We start from the raw sequence: 6,000 nt of genomic DNA on the forward strand, positions 1-6,000 counted from the left end.
GTAATTTTTATCTTTTTCCTGCAAAATAAATTCTAAAAAGTTTTATTTTGAGGAGGTAGTAAGGAGGACTCAACATGGAGAGGCTGGGGAGGCCAGACTCAGGCCCTATTCCCCGGTAAAATGAAAGCACGTGGAAATATTAGATTAACAGAAATATTAGATTAACAGAAATGGGTTAATACTTAAAACAGAACTAGCCAATAAGAAACAAGTAACTGGCCAACAGCATTATATCAAATACGGAGTCTTGGTGTGTTATTTATGGCTGGCGCATTGGCAGGACAAGACCAGCGGTGGGAGAAAAACCTTACTCCTTACATATGGCACCAATCTAGCTAATAAGAACTTCCATTAAAAATTTAACAAAAGCTTAAAAAAGAGTTTTACAAACAAAAGAACAGAGAAAATCAAGGTTTCTTGGTAGGAGCATTTTTCTCAGTTGTACTCTGCTTTGCGAGAGACAAGCAGATAATTGCAGGGCTCCTTTAAGGGAGATTTCCTGGCTCAGCATAAATGGTAAAAAAAAAAAAAAAGCAAGGCTTTTAAGAAACTCTGCTAACAATTTATTACTGTGTAGCAGAGCTGGTAATTGCAGTGACCACATCTCCAAGCCGGCACCATGCTTGCTGGATGGCAGCATAGACCAAGGCCGTGAGCACAGCTTTCAGTGCTGGCGATAAAATAGCTGCCACCATCTTTGATAAATCGTGGCAGAAATAACCATGACTTTCATTTTAGCAATGCTGTTGTTTACCAGATAAAAGACTCCTGGCAAGAAAAAGACAAATATTTACAGTAAAGACAGATTCACATTAAGAAAAAACGCTAAAGGTTTACAGTGTCTTTTAAAATATATGTGGGCTTGGGAGAGAAAGAGAAAAGGGATAAAATGGTTTAAATATAAAAAGACAGAACAGCTAGGTTTTGTAACGAGTATGGTTTTTCTGCTTGCCGCGTCTTGTCCTACCGCTGCACCAGCCCCAAATAACACACAGAGACTCTGTATTAGATATTATACTGTTGGCCAGTTACTACTTTCTTATCGGCTAGCTCTGTCTTAAGTATTAACCCATTTGTGTTAATTTATGTATGTCAACGTGGTCTTCTTACAGGGAGCCTGCTGCTGCATACTGCTCTCTCCAGACCCTCCATCTTGACTCCTCCTTACTACTTCCTATTTCCTCCTTGTCTCCTAGTCCCTCCTATCTTCCTTTCCTATTGGCCAACAGTGCTTTATTATTAACCAGTATGAGAAACATATACAGAATGATATCTCCCATCAAGGTATGGTGGCACATGCCTTTAATCCCAGCACTCAGGAGACAGGCAAGAAGATCTCTGGGATTTCCAAGTAAACCTGGTATGCAGAGTAAATTGCAGGACAGATAAAAGTTACACAGAGAAACCCTGTCTCAAAAAATGAAAAAAATAGAAGTAAAAGAAACAAAGTAATAAAAAAAAAAGCCATGTGACGATGAAAAGCACAGAAAAATTATGGATGCTATATACTATCCTGTTATTTTTAAATTGTGTTACTGCTGAGGAAATAACAACAACAGATAAAACAATTGCTGCTGGATCAATCCAATTTATATATTTTAAGAATGCTTCTACTTCAAAATTAAGTCTAAGGACAAGTTACTGTGGGGAAATGATTTCTAATTTTGATTCCACAGAAAATGAAAAGCTGTAGATTCTTGCCAGACCAATGTGATTTGATCAAGCCAGACCCCCTGAAACAGAGTACCAGGTGATCCAACATTCACAACAACTTGAACAAGGCAGCCTTGCAGACAACAGCCAGGATTTCTGCATCTCCTTAGAATCCCCATGACAGCTCACCTACCCAGCAGGAAGTAGTTTGGAAAGAACAACACCCAAATTCCCAAATATTGTTTATAAATGTTTGTTTTCATTTAAATGAGGTTGGTTATAAATGGTTAATAACCACAACCGATCTTTTTAAAGGTAAAAAGGGGATTATGGTATAGATATGAATGCTTTGATTTGGAATGGATTTTCACTTATTGAATACTTTGTTTTGCAATGGATTTTCATTTATTGATACAAATTTAATGTCAATTCTGTGATATATATATATATATATATATATATATATATATATTCCTCTTGTTTAGCTATTGTGTTTGCATAGCTCATTTAAAAATGTAATGTATAATTTAGTACAGATTATAGATAGTTACCTTGAATAGTCAAAACTTAAGTTATGCTTTACCTATAAAAGTCAAAACTTACAGTTACATGAGTTAGGTTTTCTAGATATTCAGAGGTGTATTTGAGATGAATAGGCATTCTTCAAATCTTTCAAAGACCTAGAGAATATGGCATTTAAAATGGTTTAGGGTTTTTCTTGACAGTGAGACATAAATGCTCCTGGCAACATCACCTATGTCAGAAAGGAAGGTGGACATCAAAGAAACACGTGTGGAGTTTGCTTTCAGTATGGCAAGACTGGCCATTTGAACAAGATACTGCTCTTGCCTAGACTGTTTGACTTTATGCTGTATAAACTGGACATGCAGGACCCATAGAAAAGTGACTGCTGATTCAAATTGGACATTGCTACAGAATTCCTGCTTAATGGAAGAGTCTGCCAGCCAGCCTGCAGGACACAGAGAAAAGTGACTGACAAACTGCCAATACAGGTGGACAGTTTAAAGTTTCCTGCTTTGCTGAGGAGTCTGCTAGACACACTATGGCCTATAGGCTGAAGATGGAACATTACTGAAGAATTTCCGGTGGCTGACCAGGTGAGTTGTCTCTGTCATTTCTACAGTTTTTATACTATCCTTCTGTGGTCTTTGAAGGAGTTGAAAAGAGATAGTTATGGTTATAGTTTTACTTAGTTAAGCTTAAAGATAAGTTGCATATAGGACTTTAGACTCACAAATATAGGACAGATGATAGAATAGTTTCTTTTTAATCTTGCTAAATATTAATGACTAAATATTGTTAACTGTGATTCTTACTTGATAACTTTTGTGTGATATATTTTTCTATGCTAAGGTTAAAACCCTTCTTTTTATTTAGACAGAAAAGAGGACATGATGGGAGATGTCATTCTGTAAATATGTTTCTCATACTGGTTAATGAATCAAGCACTGTTGGCCAATAGTAATGGAAGATAGGTGGAAGTAGGAGACAAGGAGGAGAGTGGAAGTAGTAAGGAGAGTTCAAGATGGAGTCTCTGGAGAGAGCAGGACGCCAGCTGGCTCTCTGGTAAGATGAGGCCATGTGGAATTACACAGATTAACACAAATGGTTTAAGACAGAGCTAGCCGATAAGAAACAAGTATCTGGCCAACAGCATTATATCAAATACAGAGTCTCTGTGTGTTATTTGGGGCTGGTGCGGCGGCAGGACAAGACCAGTGGCAGGCAGAAAAACCTACTCCTTACATCAACTAACTGTCTTTGTGACATTTACATTTCTGTAATTAACAGGGGGTGCTTATAGTTCTGTAAGTAACTAATAAAATGCACAAGTTCACCAAGTTGGATTTGCTATTATCTATTGTTGGTATGTTGTGGACTTCCTATCTGGGGTAATCTTAGACATATGTATTGTATCTCCCCAGGAAATTGTTAGGAAAATTACTAAGAACTAAATCAGATGCTATTGCTTCAGGTGTGATGGCATTTTACTTTTACAATTTGCTTGTGCCTGTGGCAAGTGTAATCCCATGAGTAACAGAAAAAGGAGTCAGAAGCTGAGGGGGGGGGGCGCGCTTGGCAAGAGTGTTTTGAAAGTAGGTGATGTAGAATTTTGGAAAAGAAAGCATTCATGTTGATTATATCTTGCTGTGAAACAAGATAAACTTCTAACCCACTACTGAACTATAAACCTAGACCTTGTTGTATTGAGGCCAAATCTAACCATGTAGCTCAGGCTAACCTAGTAATTAAAGTGTATCCCCAGTCAGCCTTAACTAGATTTTTCTTCCCTCTGTATTTAGACTGTGAATATAGATTTATAACATTTCAAATTGTTTCTTTATTTTCCCTCCCTCAATTTTATTTCCGTGTAGGTATACTAGTGCACGGAAATAATGATTGTCTCCAAAAATGATTTAAAATATGAGATAACTAAATAGAGAACACTTTGTTGTTGTATTTGATGTCATGCCATTTTTGTGCTTTTTTTTAATTTTTCAATAAAGTATAAGAATCATCAATGAAGTTGTAATACACTTTTTGGGAGGAGAAAATTACACGTTGCATTTTAACTCACAGAAAATTTCATAACAGTACATGCTAGAGATGGCTATCTTAGATGAAATTCTTTACAGTAAAATAACATTTTTCCTGTTTATGTCAACTCAGCTTTTCACAAAATGAGATAATATACAATGTCTAATTTGGGCAGCATTAACTTATACAATCCATAAAAATAGAACAAACAATAAAGCAAATTGAAATTTCTGGCTTCTACCCAAATAATTGTTAAGGAAAAGAAGATAAATACCCTCAAACAATGTAACAACACAAAATAGTATAAAAATATAGATTTCTCTGTAGAATTATCTGTAGATTTCTATATAAGATTGCTAATTTACCTAGTTCTTTTCCTTACAGAACCAAGTAGACAGAAATCCTTTTAACTTTTACTTAAGCTTTATGAAATCATATTGATTAACATTCACATTGCTTCTTTTTGCTTTCTGTACAATAGTGTTTATAGTGAATTTTCTTTCCTACAATGTAAAGACTGGATACAGTCAATAAAAGTGTAAGTAAATCACATAGAGAGATGACACTTTTCCAGTGTGTGAAGGAGACAACAACAGTAGGAAACTGAAATAAATCCTTCCAAGTAGGAAGAAGCTAGAAACAATAAGTTATAAATTTGGGAGAAGAGTTGCTTAACTGAGAGAAAACTGAGCAACACTGGTACATGAGTGCTATATGTAAAGTATGAAAGTACTGTACTGACAGAAGTGACAATAATTATGCAATTAAATGTCAACCACAAACAGGAAGTAACCAAACAATAAATAATTTTTTTCTAAAATTTAATTTGATGAAAATGAGATGAGAATTATCTTTATTAAAGAATGAAAAGAAGCAATCAATTTGTGATGAAGTACTTCTACATAGTTATTTTAGAATAAATATGTGTATTTTGTTACTTTTCTATGCTTCCTCCAATCTTGTCACAATTAACACATATTTCACTTAACGTACCTAATGAAAAGTACATAAATATATTTCAATATATACACAATGTGATTAGGGGTGAAATGGGTATCTCTCTGATGCATGAGTAAGACAATTTTGGAAATCATAAGACAGTCTCTAAAATGCAAAAATTATCCTTATCCTACCCTTAAAAATCATGTTCCTCTATGCACATAGTAAAAAGTGTGAAGACTTGCATTCAACAGGAAATAAAAGTATCCTTACTTTACACTTGTCAATCATGTCTCCATAAGTGCATAGAAATAGTAGTGAGGGTGAATTTGAATTTAAAAGGCATGTGTCTGTTCATGTTCATATCAGCTCTTTACGTAAAAGAAACATAGAAGGAATCTAAATCATCTTCAACATATGAACATACTATGATATATTCACTTAATTAAAAAGTATTCAGTGATGAACATGAACAAAACAAATGGTTTGGAAAGAGGAAAGAGAAGGGAGTCTTATTTTAGTTATATCATTATCTCAAAATTTAAAAGTAAAAATAAAATAAAATGAAACACTAGTATATGAGACAAGTTAGTCTCTAACTTACATGATCATATGCTAGAGACAATACTAATATGCTTCCCTCAAGGAAGAATACACCAATTTGTCATCAAATATAAAATGGTCAGCAGACAGGTTATGTGTGTGTGTATAATTAAAGTGATTAAAAGTGTCAAAATCCTGGGTTCAATAACATACATATTTAAACAGGTTGATAGTGGGGGAAGTTAGAGAAAATGTACCAAACTTTTAGTCCTCTTTAATCAACCACTTTGAGTAGAAGGCTAATGT

The sequence above is a fragment of the Phodopus roborovskii genome, unplaced genomic scaffold (genome assembly GCF_943737965.1).
Source record: "Phodopus roborovskii unplaced genomic scaffold, PHOROB, whole genome shotgun sequence".
NCBI classification, from domain to species: domain Eukaryota; kingdom Metazoa; phylum Chordata; class Mammalia; order Rodentia; family Cricetidae; genus Phodopus; species Phodopus roborovskii.